The sequence below is a fragment of the Castor canadensis genome, chromosome 12 (assembly GCF_047511655.1).
Source record: "Castor canadensis chromosome 12, mCasCan1.hap1v2, whole genome shotgun sequence".
NCBI lineage: Eukaryota > Metazoa > Chordata > Mammalia > Rodentia > Castoridae > Castor > Castor canadensis.
In genome coordinates, this window is record NC_133397.1 from 36,960,823 (window position 1) to 36,977,508 (window position 16,686).

At 48.9% G+C, this 16,686-nt stretch overlaps 1 long non-coding RNA gene across 1 annotated transcript; it reads left to right on the plus strand.

Annotated features, from left to right (window-relative positions):
- The first annotated feature begins 234 nt into the window (after positions 1–234).
- Positions 235–6,107, plus strand: LOC141414803 (uncharacterized). The gene is made up of 3 exons (XR_012439672.1): positions 235–352; positions 3,407–3,569; positions 4,361–6,107. It is a non-coding gene; the product is annotated as an uncharacterized lncRNA (long non-coding RNA).
- Positions 6,108–16,686: the final 10,579 nt, after the last annotated feature.

A 16,686-nucleotide genomic window follows, 5' to 3' on the forward strand; every position in this document is an offset into this window, starting at 1 on the left:
TTTTAATGTGCAAGTCTTCAACTTCTTTTGTTAAATTTATTCCAATTTCATTCTTATCAATATGATTGCTTTTAATTCAGTTTTTATACTGTCATACTAAGTTTTTGAGGGAAATTAATTAACAAAAGTCTGCAAGCCTGGCCTGCCCAATCTCAGATTGCTCAACTCTTAAAACAAGCTCTGAGCTCCCAAACCTGCACCAGCAGGAAGGAGCTGGTGAAAGCTGAACTCTCACCACAACAGGAGGCATATTCTCCACAAGCCTCTTCAGATGTCACCTGCAGGACAACAGAACTTCTGGGAAGAAGGACCTCCGAGAAAGCATATCCAGGGGTCACAAGAAAAAAAATGGGTAAATGAGAGGTTTTGCAGTAGTCAGTGCCAAGGAACTTAGTTCCCCAGGAGGTAGGGAACATTTGGAATTCCTGCCCAGTGGGATCTGCTGATTGCAGCGTTTCCCACTCATCCTTTTCCAAGTGGCATTTTTAATTGTGGTTATCCTGTTCCTTCCCCCTATTGTATATTTCACATGTGTTGCTGGCTGGTGGAGGGGGGCAAACAGATGACTTGCCTTTTAGTTCATGTCACTGGCCCAATATCTGAACTTCATACTTACCAAGAGGGCCTGGACTTTGAGCTGCTTGCAGTAATGAATAAGACCTAGTGAGCTCTGAACTCAGGAAAAGGATTAGTATGCTTTGTTAGGGAAGAGTGTGCATTTGTTTGGCTGACTAAAGGTGCAAAGTATGTAAAGATCAGTAGCTGTTCTTCAATATCCATTCTTCTCTTTCTAGATAGTGGTGAAATATTTAACTGAACACAGTGCTCACACTCTATTCCTAACTTCCCTTGCAACTAGGTATGTCTTATAATCAAGTCTGTGAGTAACATGGTATATTCAACTTCCAGGCCATGCCCTGCAGAAAAAGTAGGTATATTTTCTTCCTCTTTCTCTCTTTCCTTCTAGTTGGATGACTTAAGTGCTAGCAGTGGCTGGAGGGAAGCCATGAGTTAAGGATGGCAGAGCAAGAGACAGAAGGAACAACCAGAGAGCCCCTGCATTGCCTTTCTAGACTTTGCCTGCCAGAGTTAGCTTTCTACTTGTCTGGTACACTGACTTCTATCCTACCTAAAAGGAGTGTATTTGGTTTTAGGGTGGGCAAGACTAGAACAGGTCCATGTGCTAGTGGAAAAGATGAGAGAGAGAGAGAGACAGAGAGAGAGAGAGTGAGGAAAGAGAGAAAGGGGGGTCACCAAAGGAGCAGAGTTCTTGAGAAGATGAGAAGGGATGGCATCCAGGGAACAAGTGATGAAATTTTTCTTTGTCGGAAGAAACTGGAAAGCTTCTTCCACAATGATGGAAAGAATAAAGAGATCAGTGGAGATGTAGGGGGACTGTAGATTCTGTGATGATATGATGAGGGATGCTGGATATTTTGTAAGAGAACAATGTAATGATAACCATGGATGCCCCCACGTGGCACTGATTCCCTGACACACTCATCATTGATCCATGCATAGTTCACTTCTATTTAATTAGTTGTTTTTAATGATGTAATAGGCACCTGCAAAAACACCACACAAAGAAAAGCCTCAACAATGACCCACATCTCACTATAGGGTCCCCTCCCTTCCCTCACTTCCTTCCACTTAAGATTGGCCACCATCCTGAATCCTGCATGCAACATTCCCAAGCTTTCCTTTTCATATGGTTTTATTGCATCTCTCTATATTTCCCAAAATACATCCATGATTTTTATATCCCTGAAAAGAGCTTCATTCTCCATGAAGTCTGTTGAGTTTAGGTTTTTGCTTAACTGTACATTGCTAAGAGTTATCCATATTGTTCTGAATTGCTGTGGCTCATTTGTTTAACCTGCTGTATGATATTTTGTTGTGTGAATATACCACAGTTCGTTCATTCATGAGCTATGGAATCTTAGCTGGGAAAGGAGAGAAGTAAAGGCTGGAGGGAGCTGATGGATGGAAAGGAAGTGAAAGAATCAGAGGAGTGGAGAATTCCATTAGGCCAAGTAGCTGTTGTAGGAACCTTTGGGCCAGGGAGCTAAAAGGCTTGGAGGTGATGAGTAGAAAGAGGGAGGTAAGAATTTCTGGTTTCAGAAGTGGTGAGGTTTTGGGTGAGCATAAAGTCGTCAGAGATACATGTGGCATGGATAAGTAAGGACAGAATGCTTAGAGATGAAGGTGAAGGAAGGCAGAGGTCAGAGTGTGGATATAGATCATTCCATTTGCCTAGGATCCTGGCACGAGGTAGGATGGAGAAAAACATGGTGTGGTTGGAACTGGAGTCTTCAGTGGGTGAGAGGCTGGGAGACGACAAGGACAAGCAAGAAAGTCAGTGGTGTGGAGTGGGGATGGAACAGGATGGAAGTAGTGGGTGGAAAAGACACGAGGAGTAATAGGACAAAACTCTACCACAGCCCTGAGGGGCAGAGACTATGAGAACAACTGCCTCCTCCTGAGGGGCTGCATGGAGGCCCAGAGGAGGAGGAAACACTCCAGGAAGAGGGTGAAGATGCCAGGGAGGGGAAGATGCCTGGTGCAAGAGCTCCAGGATCCCCCATGTGAGAGGAGAGGGGAGGGCCCTGCAGAGGAGGCAGGTAGCCAGCTCAGTCAGGAATCATCTGAGGCTGGAAATGAGCCAGGTATAGTGGAAGAGGAGGGGTCCTAGGGCTCCTGGATGGTCAGCTTTGGCTCCCCTCACAAGCATCTTACAATGGCATGTCTGTGGAAGGGTTACTGCTCAGCGCCTTGCTCTGGTGCCACTGTGTCACCAGCCCTGTTTGTTCCTGCTTGTACCCTATGGGAGGGGAAGCTAAAAAATTATGGTTCTTCCCCTGGGTACAATGCTTGTGTCAGGGAAAACCAAGGAAGAATTGTCTTGGTTAGCAGTGGGAACACTAAAACATTTTCTTCTTCTGTTCTAGTTGCTAGCCCGCCCAGCTTGTCCTCTGAACAGTCTTTTGATCCCAGTCTGAGAAAGAAGTGCCATCTTGGTTCTTAGGGAGTCTCTATCTAAGGGAGAAGGTTTAGAGGAAAGGAAGGAATGAAGCCAGCCACTTGGGAAACCTGGGCCTGCCTGCCATTGTTTTTAAACACAATCAGTATAGAAAGAAAGGAAGAGCCCAGCCAGGCCCAGCCTGTGTTTCTGTGGTCAGAGGCAATGTTTCCTTCTGAATTTCTCCAACTGGGCTCGACTCAATGATGCTCCTTCAATTATGAAAGCTTGGAATGAGGATGGGAGGTCACTGGACACAGTCATTCAATTATTTTCTGTAGTTCATCTCCTACACTGACCGATAATATGACTCAGACACTGCCTCTCCCCCATCCCAGGGACCTAGGTGTTCTCATGGGCTCTGGCCCTTTCTTTCTCCTCCTTCAGGCCTGTGGACCATCGAAGATCTGAACGAGAGCCCAGGGAGAACAGTTTCAGGTGGCAGGCCAAGAGGACATCAGCAGCAATTTCTTCTTAGACCTCCTTTGCTCAGCTCTGATAACTATGTGCCTCCAGTTCCCCAGCTCCTGGGAGATGGGCTGTCTGCTGGGTTAGTGCTTACATGAATAAGAGGGGCACAGCTCCTGTCCTCAGGGGACAGGGCTTTGTATTTCTCCATGGTCTCTGTACTCAGGGGCCCTAGTGTAAGGAAAGAGCCATGGCCTCCACTCCATAGGAGCTCCCGGACCAAGCCAGAGATTGGACTAACTCACATGCAGGATGCTTTGGAGCAAACCCAGTGAAATGCAGCCAGAGTATGGGGTGTGGGGTGTAACTTCTAAGGTAACAGAGAGCAGGTCTGGCCCCATGATGTAGCTTTCTACACTCTCAGCAAAGGGTGAGCTGGTCACTGGCAGAACTTTGCTGGGGTGAAGACAAGCATGGCAGGAAACAAACTTGGTCCTCATGCAAGCAGTTGTATTTTCAGTCTATCACCATGGTACCAAGAGATGATCCCAAGATGTATTAATTAGGATATAGATGTGGCTGATTTTATAACAGACACCCAAAATAAGTGGCTCAAACAAGATATCCTTCCTTCTGTGTAACAGGTCAGGCATAAACAGTTTAGGGCCAAAATAGCATCTGAGACTCAGGCTCCTTCTAACTAACTTACTACAGTGCCATCACTTATGATCCAAGATGGTTCCTCACACAGGCTTCCAGGCTGTATCAAGTGGGGGAAAGAGGGCGAAGAAGGCTGACTCCTTCCTTTTAAAGTCACTGTCTAGAAGTTGCACATATTGCTTTTGGTCAGAACATTTAGACATTCAGCTATTCTTAGCTGTAAGGAAGCCTGGGAAGTGTATTTTTGTTGTTGTTGTTTATTTGTTTTTCTAGGCATCCGTGTATCCAGTAAACACCTTTTGGTCTATAAAAGAAAATGAAAAATTATTATGGGGGCAAACGAGCAGTTCTATCACCCAAGACCACAAGTGCACAGCAAGGAGTTTCGTGTATTTCTCCACCCTGTATCTCCCATCTTCTGACCACAAGTGAAGCAAAGGACTCAATCTGAGAAAATGACAGTAAGGTACCCACCTGGCCATTGACCATGACTTGAGTGGACCCAATTAGAGTTCTTCTGAAGACTTTTCCTAAGTAAACTTGGTTGTAGTTGGTCCAATATCCTTTCCTTCCTTTCATAGTCATGAGACTATGAGGATATGACTGTGAATTGACCATAGGGGGTTGGCATGCAAAGCATATCTGCAGAACCTAGGCTGCAGCCAGTCTCTGAGAGATGCAGGGAGAAGATACAGAAGAAGATAATGTGGCCAGCAAGTCAGCTTTTCCTCAGACCTCCCGTGGCCTGCTTCATCCTTGCCCCAGTTGAGCAATTAGTAAACAGCCCCTTTTCGCCAAGCTGATTCAAGTTGAATTTTGGCCATTTGTAACCCAGAGTCCTTCCTGGGGAAATGAGTGGATTGCAGGCAGGAGCGGACACAGCTAAGAATGAAAAACTAGAAAAAAAAAGCATTTGAGCTCTAGCTGGCTGTCTCTTTTTGCTACACATTCACCCTGCAGCATCTTAAATTTCCCACATGGTGCCTCAAAAGGCAGGCTGCTGGGCTCCTTGCATTCTCCCAGTCAGCCCTGTTTCTTTCCAGTAAGCCCTCCTTCAGGCTTGCTCTAGCAGCCCACCTGTGAGGAGGGGGCTGTGGAGGGGCAATCCTCACAAAGGATCCATTCTCAGCTGGTGGGGGGTTATCAGCCAAACCCACGCTCTGAATCACCTGTATCTGTGGGCAGCCTGGGTGGGGCTGCTTGATTTGCCTCTGGGCCTCCCTTTGCCAGGACCTGTAAGTGGGGGTGGACTCTTAAACAGAGGCTCATTGTTTTCTGTCCCCTCGGCTATCAGGTTCTGTCCAAGGCTTTCCTGAGCCCCTGTTCCTCTTCTGTCACCTACTGTCCTCTCCCTGGGTACCATCCATCCCCACTTCATCTTGGATGGCAGCATTAACCCCTCATGGGAGATGGCTGGGGAAGGCATGAGGTGCTCCTCCAAAATGGGGTGAACTTCCTCCAAAAGTCAGAACGCAGAATCTGAACCACTGGCTGGCTCCACACTCTAGGGCCTCCTGAATCCCCCCCACCTGATACAGACAGCAACCAAGCTGTCCTGGGCCTGTGGTGTCACCTGGTGGCCAGCTTTGGAACTGTCTGGGAGGTATGTACGATATTCACTGTCATTTTTCTTGCTTTGCAGAGGGTTTTTTTGTTGTTGTTGTTGTTTATTTTTTAAAACATGATCAGTTCCTGGGGCAATCTTAAAACCCTTGAATCTACTTATTTCATCTTCCATTCTTCAAACTCTACCCCTGTTACCTTGGGAGGTCCTTCCCCCATGCTGTGTTCTATCTACCCAACCAATCTTAGCTGGTTGAGATGAAGCCAGGTCTGCCTCTGTATCCAGAAAAGGGCAGACTAAGAGTCAGAAAAAAATAATTGTAACAATGTAACAAAAATAAAGGCTTCCATCTTCTGATGTCATTGAAAAGCACTTGGAAGTTTCCTTCAGAACACCCCGCCTCTCCCCGTGCTCCCGGTAAGAAGCCTTCTTTCCTCCAAGCACAGCTTTCAATAAAAACAGCAGACTTTTCTAGATCTACATTATTATTTTCCACTTCTAGACACAGGTCTTACAATGCATGGTTTTCTCCTTTCCCATGTAGGTGTGAGGCAGCCCAGCTTAGAGATGGTTGAATGGCAAGGATGGGCCACTCTGGAAAAATGAGCCCCCTTCATACACAGGGTCTTTGATTGCCTATCAACTCCTTGTCTGGAGTGCCAAACCACTTCCCAGAAATAGTTTCAAAATAGAACTAAATTGGGACCACCTGATTGTAGACATTCAAAAGGAAACTTGAGATACTTTCCAAGGCAAAATGATGGCTGCTTATTGGTGTTTTAAATAAGCTAATTTATGAGAACTCCCTGATTTCCCGAAAAATGGGAATCCTGACCCCTGCTAGAAGCCTTAAGCCTTCCAAAATGGATCAGGCTGGAGGCAGGGAGTGTGGACAGAGAAATGAGGAGGTGCTGTGGGCACAAAGACCAGGAAGAGAATGAGTAAAAAGTCCAATCTGAGCAGAGGGCTGAAGAGAAGTCTTCAGGCCAAAGCCTGGAGAGACAGTGACACTTTCTACATACCAGGAAGGGCCCAGCAGAATCATGGGTACCCTGTGGGCACCCCAGGCAGGCTAGTAACTCCATATCCCACCAAGCTGGTATTCATTTACTATCTGTTCCACTTTGACATAGTGGAGATGGATTTCTGCTTGAGGAATGGGGGAGTAGACAGAGAGGAGGATTCCTGTTGGGACCACTCCATCTCCTCTGAGCAGTTCAGGTCTGACCCCAGGTTTACAATCCCCAATGAGGCAAACAAAGCTTTGCCTAGACCCTGACCACCCCACTTAGAGACCAGCTGTTGTCATGCTAGCCTGCTCTTTTGGGGTCCCCCTACAGCCCCTCTGCAAAGAGCTCATATGTCCCTTGGAGGAGTTCTAGACACAGTTTTCTTCATCATCTATTTCAGAGTGCCTCAAAAGGATGGCACCCTAGGCAGCTGACTGACACCAGTCACTGAGGTAAATTTTAGCTCATTTAATCACCCTGCAACAGAAATGTCATGATTTCCATTTCACCTGGAGAAACTAAGGCTGAGAGCAGTTAGGGAAGCTGCCGGAGAGGGCCAGAACTCATGAAGACTCCCACCTTTGAGCTGAGATCTGAATTCAAGGCCCCAGTCTTCTCCCTACCCTCACCCTGCAGGAGGAAATAGAAAGACAAAGCCATTAAGAGCAGAAGGTGGGGACCTGTGGGGGGATATAGAAAGTGGAGGTAAGAGAGGCTGGGTGCCCAGTAACATCACAAAACAACCCAGGAGGAGTGAGGAGATTTGGGGTGCCAGTGTGGGCTCCCAGAGTGTGTATGTGGGGTGGGTGGAATGGACCTTGACCTGGAGTGAAGGAGACATGTGACACAACCAGGTCAGGGCTTCTTCTTCATACCAGATACACTACCAATACCCATTGATGGAATAGGGTAGGCCTAGATCTGGCAAAAAGAGATCTCTCCTGTGCTGGATTGAAGGCCACAGAAAGCCACTTGGGCCAGATGGAGACAGCAACACTGAGCCTGAGTTGGTCTGTCTCTCTTCTCATTTCCCTTCCCTCCAAACTGCCAGTCTCCAGCCCAGCCCAGCATCAGGGCCAAGGGTAATCCCTGTATCCACCAGCAGAGGTCTCCAGAGCAGAGGGCAGGAGAGCTTGAGGCGGGGGATGGGTCACAGGATGCTGGGGCCTTCTCCCTGCTCACGGGTATCCACCTGCATGGGTGGTCTTTACTGGTGCACAGATGTCTGTGTTTGTGTGCATCCCCAGGGGTGTGTGTGAAGTGAGTGTACCTGCGTTTGTGGGCGTGTATCTCCAAACGTGAGCATGATTGCTTCTTGGGTGCTGGGGTGTTGTGCATATGTTTGTGTGTATCCACTGCACGCACATTGGTTGTTCGTGGCCCTGTGTGTATTTGTGTGCACCTGAGCGCCTGTATGACTTGTGAATAGATATCCATACTTGGACTTGTAAGCAGAGAGGAAAAGATAAACAACAGAGACAAAGGATTTTGAAATCTTAACATTCTTGGGGTCAGGGATGTCTACACACACACACCCTGACCATTGGCTGCCTTCACACAGCATAACCGCTGAGTTTGTTGTGACCCCTTTTAGCACAGGTGTTGTTAGTTTCCATGGATCTCATCTCTCTCTCTCTCCACTCATTTGCAGCCTATAGACATTGCTCTCCTCAATGTGAGAAGGGAGTGTAGCCCCAGAACCAAGGGAGAAGGTACACAGATGCCCTGGAGGAATGACACACCCATGCACCCATGGCTGGCTCATTCATGAGTGATGAAAGGCGGTCGCCTTGGGGTAAGGCTCTGGCTAAAGCCCAGTTCTGCCTCCAGCTGGAGGCCCTGGCTGATGGACATTAGCGCCTCTGTCCTCCTTGATGCAGCTGTGCTCCACCAGGGCTATGGGCACAGGTCAGACAGAATTCTCCCTGCCTTGTGGTGGGGGTTGAAAATTCTTACAGAGAAGAGTAGGGCAGAATCAGGTCACCAGTGAGGAATCAGCAGGGCTGGCTCCTTCTGGAAGCTGTAGGGGAGAGTCCAGTTTCTTGCTGTTTCCAGCTTCTAGAGGCTGTCTGCATCCCTTGGTTTATAGCCCCTTCCTCTATCTTCAAAGCCAGCTGCAGGCAGCATCTTCAGCTCTCTCTTGTCTGCTCCCACCTTCTGGCCTCCCTCTTGTGATGAGAGGAAGCCCTCCCAGATAATCCTGGTTGATCTTCTTACCTCTGGATTCTTAACAAAACCACATCTTCAAAGCCCCCTTGCCTGTAAGGGGACACACTCACAGGTTCTAGGGATTGGGATGTGGACATCTTTGGGGGACCCAAAGATTCTGACTCTAAAGAGGGCATCCACAGACAGGCTGGCAAAGGTAGTAACATTCTTAATTCTCCCCATGGTTTTCCTCAGGGCATCTGTGGAGACCCTTAGACTTGTCAGGTAGCCCTCTGGTCCTCAGTGCTAGGAACTGAGCTGTCCCAGACACCTGGAACCAGTGCTCACTGGCTGGGTAATGGCCTGCCCCTTCTTCCGCCCACCTAGCAGCCACAGGCCAGACACCCACCATTACACCAGTTCAGACTGACCCCTAGTCCCTGTGAGCCTTCTTCATCATGCCCTTCCAGCACAGCCTCGGGCCTGTATCAATTCTCCCAGAGGCTCCTTGCCAGCTCTCCCTTCCTTCCCCTTCTCCCTATTGTCCTGCCATGACCCCCATTTCTGGCTCCCAAAGTCACCCAGCCTGCCAGCCTCAGGCCTCCCCTCAGCCTTCCCCACATGGGTGAAAACCACACACACGGGCCTCCTTCAGCTGCCAACAGAAAGCTCGACCACAGGACACAGAGTGAGAAGGGGGACATGTGCAACAGCACAGGTCAGCCCTGGGTGGGTGGGGGGTCCAAGGGGACTCCTGGCCTCCCAGATGCTTTCCAAAGCCAAACTCCCTGTCCCCATCAGCTCCACATCTGGAATCAGGCTGGATGTTCCAACTGCTTCCCACCACTAGGAAATGTGTCAGATTGTCTCAGAGATTTGTGAAAGAGGAAGGCACTGGGGAGGGGGTCACTCTGCAGGACCCGAGGGCTTTGGGAAAAATCCAGGTGTCACCATGAGTCCACATGAGCCGTGGTGGGCTCCTCTTTCCCCTCGGCTTCACTCCCTGCTCTAGGAAAATTAAAGACTCCTAAAACAAGTTCATACTTCACTGGGACCACAAGTCCATCCATTTGTATGCATGTGAAACTCCGACTTTTTTGAGAATGAGTTATTTTTTCCTGGAGAGAAAAATGTTGACATGCCTTCGGAGGATCATCTGCCCAGAAAATCCCCTGATGCATGAAGAAGACATGTTCTTCTGTTTGCTCTGACACATGCACACACATCTCCCAGAGGCCCCTACTCACCAGACTTTCCATACAAGCATCCTCTGGGCCTCACCTCCACTCCTTGCCTGGCCCCATCCATTCCACAGAGCTGGGGTTCCAGAATAGACTTGGCCATTTGCTGGCTTTGCATCTCTAGGCAAGTGTATGATTCTAGTGGCTGCTGTAAGAAAGCACCACAAAGCAAGAAGCTGGAAAATGCGCACACACACACACACTCTCTCTCTCTCTCTCTCCATGTCTTTTGACTTGGAGGTCAAAATTCCAAAGTCAAAATCACTGGGATAAAGACACAGTATCTGCAGGACTGAGTCTTTTTAGTGGTTCAGGAGAAGAAATCATTTCCTTGCCTTTGTGTGTCCAGTGGCGGCCTGCAACCCTTGTCTTGAGGCCCCTTCCTCCACCTTCAAAGAGAATCACTCCATCTCTGCTTCCTTCATGCATCACCTTCTTCTCTAAGTCTGACTCCTCCTTCATCTAGTCATAAGGACACTTGTGATTAGATTGGGCCCACCTAGATGATCCCTATCTCAAGAGCCTTAACTTAGTTACACTTGCAAAGTCTCTGTTGCCATATTAACATACTCAAGAGGTCCTGGGCTTAGGACAGAACAGTGGGGTATCCACTGCTCAGCTTTCCGCAATGAGTGTCCCTCTCTGGTCTCAGTTTTTCACCTGTAGCTTCAGGGGGTTGGTCTCCATGGCCCCTGCACAGCTCTGATACTAACACACAGAGACTCTTCCTTATTGGACCTCTGATCAAAGAGTCTCTGGGTCTTGCTTTGCCTCCTCTCCTCCCTTCCAGTGGAGCACCACTTGGGGCTCTCAGCCCTCAGTGGCTTTGAAGTGGCTTCCACTTGTGAAGAACTTGCTTCAATCCCAGTGTTCTTTAGGGTCTTGATGATAAGTTTCTCTAAGGTAGTGCCCTCAGCTGAATCCTGGGCCTTGTTGGAGGACGCTGGCTAAGTGGCCATGACATCTGTGCAGGAGAAGCAGGGATATGAAAGCTTATTGCTGCCAGTGATCCTGAGGGCCTGGCCTCCCAGGGCTCAGGCCACCCCATGCCCAGCCTGGCCTCCCACCAGTGTGCTGCACACTGCTCCCTGGAGGACCCGAGAGCCCTTGGAAGCCAGGTAGACTGCCTATGGTGTCTAAGGGGCTGGGGGAACCATGGTGCTGCATTGCCATGCGGGCCACCCACACATACCCCGTGGGAGAACAGAGAAGCCCCGCCTCACCACCTCCGCCTCATACCCTTACGTGCTTATCAGCGTTCATTGCTTTTTGTTTTCTTGATAACAGCCGTTCTGACTGGGGTGACGTGGAACCTCATTGTAGTCTTGATTTCTATTTTCCTGGTGGTTGAAGTCAATCATATTTTCAGATATTTATTGGCCATTTGTACTGCTTATCCAAAAAAGTGTGGTTCTACTGCCTGTTTATTGATTGGATTATTTGCTTGAACACAGGCCCTCATGGATCTCTCAATCTAAATCAGAAATGGCCCTCTACTCACACCACCCCATTTTTTTCCTCCCTAGCACTGTCCATGATTGCTGGATTTTTACTTTTTGGGTGACTTTTTTTTTTAGATGGGGGGGTCGTCTTTGTGTGGTTTTGTATCAGTACTGGGATTTGAACTCAGGGCCTTGTGCTCACTAGACAGGTGCTCTATGAGTTGAGCCACTCCACCAGTCCTGCAGTCAGCACAATTGTAATTCATTCATTCATTGCTTTCTGTCCTCTGCCCCCAGTAGGCTCTCAGCTCCATGAGATGGGGTCCTCTCTGAATCCCTCGTGTTTTAGTTAAGTGCTTAGGGCTGACTAGGTGCTTAATATATAATTACTGATTATCAGTGACTATCACCTCACTGAGGGCCTACTATGTGCCAGAAACTGTGCCAGGTGCTACAACCCTTTGGCTTCATTGGGCAGACAGGTAGGTCTAAGAGGAGCCCAGTGCCAGAACAGAGGTGCCAGGGCCGCTGCCCCCAGAGAAAGGGTGCTGGGGGCCCTTTCAGAGCTCTGTGGGTACAAAGCCCCTTCCCCCAATTCTAGCCCATGCCTTTCCCATGGACCACCCTGCCTTGATGGTGGCATATCTTGTCTGCCTCTATGTCCCCAGGTATACAGTGAACTGACATGAGGGGAGAAAGCAGAAGGTAGCCGAGTCCCTGAAACACAGAGACAGCCCACCAAAGACAAGTGGCCAGGAAACGATGGTGCTAATGTCACCTCTTGGTCATGGACTGGCCCAGCTCACTAGGTGGGGCTTTATGTTATCCCTTCCACAGTAGAGGAGTGAAAAGAAAGGTCTGGATTCCAGTTCTGGATCAGCCTCTTAGCTGTGTGTGGCCTTTTTGAGCCCCTCCTCAGGAAAATGGGGACAATAATTGAACATACCTCCCAGGTTTGTTCTGAGGCTAAATAAGATGAGGCATGAGACATTTGCGACTCCCAGAGACCTCTGACAAGTGAGGAGGGTATTACTTCTGTTACTCTTATCCATTACCCTTCTATCTGCTCACTCTCTTCCATGGGCTCAACTTTGGAGTCAGCCCAAGCCTACCAAGGAGATCCTGACGGACTGCTTCTAATATTCTTTATTAACCTTTACTTTCAAATAAACATCCTGGGGGTCCTGATGTTTAGTCAGGTTTGGAAAACACTAGAATAGTGCTGTTGAGATTTTATTTTAATAAGAGCTAACTTTGTGTTCACAAAAGTGGAGATCCAACCTAAATGTCCCTTCCCACAGCCCCTGGAGCCCCAGGGCAAGTAAGGTTTCCACTCTGCCTGGGGAGGGTGGTGGTCCTCCGAGCTGCTCCAGCTCAGGGGTAGGGCAGTACCAGCTGTGCCCCCTCCTGCAGCTGTCTCTACATCATGGCCAGTAGAGACCACTGTGAAATTCATTTGCCTCATCTCCCAAAGCTGGACCAGGTGGCAACTGTCTGGCGTTGCTGTTCCCATCAGACAGAAGGCTCTGTGAGCCAAAGAAATACAGCCACCCACCTCCACCCAGCACATGTCTTCCCAGATCTGCAACTGCCTTTTGTCCCACCTGGTGTCATCCCCCAAGACTGGAAGACCTCCGGAAGCACGCAGCTCTCACGCTGCTGCGTGTTCAATCAGGGCTGTAGGCTTGGGGAGGTGGTCCTAGCTGCTCCCCCTACCCCCACCCCTACCGCCTGAAACCTGGAACAGAGCTGCTCTGGGGAAATGTGAGCAGAGGAGGAAGGGGACACTGCCTACAGATGGGGACATTGTGGCCTCTGCAGATGTGAGTGGCAGGGAGGTATTAGCAGGGGCTGACTGAATAACAGGGGAAGGGCACAGAAGGCTAGTACTGTCCTCCGCCAAGGACACAGGACTGTTGACGTGGGAGGGACAGCCGGGCGCAGCCTCTGGCCCTGTTCCATGCTGAGGAGGAAATGATTTTCACTGAAAAACAAAGTTGAAAAACAGTTGGCTGAAGGGGAGAGAAAGGAAAAGGAGAAAAAAAAAAATAAAACAGAACAAAACCACCTCAAACTGTCTGGTCATCAAAATCACCTTGGTAGCTGGTTAAAAATACAGATTCCAAAATGTGTTCCAAGTCAATAAAATTATTCTTGGTAGTTCTGGGTTTCTCTTCCTTAGGGTTTAAAAATATAGATTCCAACTCACCAAACTTGGAAGATGCTTGGGTGGGTGGGTACAGGGGATGAGGGTGAGCAGTTCTTATGGAACCCACAGAATAGACTGTGGGTCTAATTTTCCCATTGGATTGGGGAAGGATGGAGGACAGAAAAAAGATACCTCAGACTCAGGAAACTCTAACAGCCTCCCATCCCTCTCCATTCAGGCTAGGTGTCCCTGTAGCTGACCGTCCCCTCTCTCCTCCAGTCTCGTTCAAGTTTTCTCAGTGAATTGTCTCCACACACTTTGCTCCTCCCCCTCCTCTCCCCTCCTCCTCTCCCCTCCTCCATCAGCCCATTGCCAACTGTGGAAGACTCCGAGTATTCCTGTCCTAGTGTGTGGACTCTGCTCGGTTACCTTATATAGGACTTTTTTACCTGTGATTAGTTGAGGATCTTGAGATGGAGTGATTATCTGGGTGGGCCTAAGTGTCCTTACAAGAGGGACAAAAGAGTCCCAATTAGAGAGGAAGACAAAGCCATGAAGGAAGCAGAGCTGGAGAGATGCTCTTTGAAGGTGGAGGATGGGACCACAGGCCAAGGAGTACAGGTACTCATGAGATGCTGGAAATGCCAGGAATGGGTTTCCTCCAAAGCCTCCAGGAGGAGCCCACCCTGCAAACTTCTTGATGTTAGCCAGTGACCCTGATTTTGATCTTTGACCTCCATAATTGTAAGAAAATAAATGTCTGTAGGTTTCAGACTCTTGCTTTGTGGTGCTTTCTTACAGTGACCACAGGCTCCTGGGACACTGCTGGCCTCCACTGCCCATTGCACCCAACCAGCTCTCATCAGGGCTCCAGGGACCGAATTCTCACCAGCCTTCTCATGCCTCTCTCAACAGCTTCCCCATCACTTTTTCTGAAATCGGTGACACCCTGCTCCCCTGTGTTGTTCTTGCCTTCTTTTCACTCTCCCTCAAGCACTCTCCAATCTGTCTTTGATGTGGTCATGTGGTTGGGATCTCTTCTCACCCTGTACTTTCTCTCCTTCCCAGAGATAATCCTGAATCAAGGTGTCCTACACCCTACAGCTAGAAGGAAGGGAGACCCCCTTGTCCCTCCTCAGGAGGCAAGCACTTCTTGGAGGCATAGTGCCCACTTTGCTCTTGCTGAGACCCAGGCCACCTACCCATCCCCCGGTGCCCCACCCAGACATCACCTCCTCCAGGAAGGAGAAGGGTGCTCCCTGCCTGGTGTGTCCTGTGGATTGTGAGCCCATTAGAAACAGGGTTGTAACCCAGTCAGCCTCCGACCCCCAGCACTAGAACATGCTTTCCTCCTCTATTAGACCTGGGGAGGTTGCCTCTGATATTCTCTTGGCTCTGGCCTGGTCCAGGCTGTCACAGCCTATGTTTCATGAGAACAGATGACAGGGTTCTGTGGCCCAGTGGGAGCCCACAGATGTTAACCCCTTGTCTGGAGGGGATTCTGGCTAGCTTAGGATATCATTCCCTATACTTTTCCCTCCTTTACTGTTTCCAGCCACAATGGCCTGTTGACTTCAGTTCAAACATGCCAATCTTCTGCTTGCCTCAGGACCTTTGCACTTGCTCTTCCTTCTGCCTCAATGGGTTCCAGGTACCCAAAGGTCTCACTCCTTTACTTCATTCAGGACTTTACTCAAATATCAGTCCATTTAAAAGTTACCCACTCTCCATGACATTTTCTGTCCACTATACCCTGCTGTTTTCTTCACAGCTCTTAACACCATCAAACAAATTTTTGGGGTGTATTATCTGTTTCATCAAGTAGAATGTTAAGTTTCATGAGAGCAGGAGCTTTGTCTCTCTTTTAGGTCGCTGCCATTTCCTCAGTGCTTGGTTCAGAGTAGATAATAGATATTTGTTGAAATGGATCTGATGCATGCCCTTCCTCCTCACAGGGCCTCTGCTGTAGATTGTGCACGTTCTAACCAGGTGCACCTCTCTGATCTGACAATGCTGAATAGTGAAGAGAGACCTCAGCTGGGTCAAGCCCTGGTCCTGTCCTGTCTCTGCTGGCCTTGGGTCAACGTCTTTGCCTCTCTGGGCCTCAATTCCCCAATTGACAAGGGAGAGGGAGGGGTCCCTTCCCTGTAGGCTCCTATAGGAGCCATAAGGATGGGCCAAAAGGGAACCGCCCTCAAAGCAGCTTAGGAGTCCAGCCCAGGACAATGACCGCCCCACCCAGAACTCACGCTGCTTGACTCTGGGTGGCACCCCAGGACTCCAGGGTGTTTCTGAGGAGCAAAGGAAACAGCTGTCTAGCCAGAGAGCCCCCAGGGTGCTGGCTTCTGCCTCTGGCCAGACCCCAAAGGATAGTCCTTCAGGGACCTGAGCCCTGGAACTGTCTGTGAGTCTCAGACCATGCAAGAAAGGCAGTTAAGCACTGCTCTCAGGGTTCCTGCTAGCATTGCTCTAGGTACTACAATCTGACTCTTACACGTCAATCCCAGACACCAAGATCTCTGCAGGAATCACATCCTTTCATTTGGTAATTCTACTTCTAGGACTTCATCCTATAGAAATAACAGAGATGCATGCACAGAGGGACAAGTAAGAATGTTTATTATTATTTATAGCAGCCCACGTGACTACCAACAGGAGATGGGTTTACTAACTAAAGAACCTTGCAATGGACACTATGCAGCCTTTTCAAATTGTATTTTTATGCAATGTCTTAATGACTGCTGTGGTTTGAATGAATATGAAACGTGCTCTCTCCCCGCCATGTGTCTGGGGATTGGTTGCCAGCTGATGGGCTTTTGGGAGGTGATTGAATCCCAAGGGCTCTGACTTAATCAATCCATGGATTAATCCCTCAGTTAATCTGACGGTGTTGTTGGGGGGTGATGCAAGTATTAGGATTGATGTCTGTTTGGAGGAAGTAAGTCATGGGGTGAGAGGTGCCTTTGAAGGCTGCATCTCATCTCCTGTCCCTTCCTCTTTTTCTTTCTGCATCCTGGCTGCCATGAGGGGAGCAACTTTGCTCCA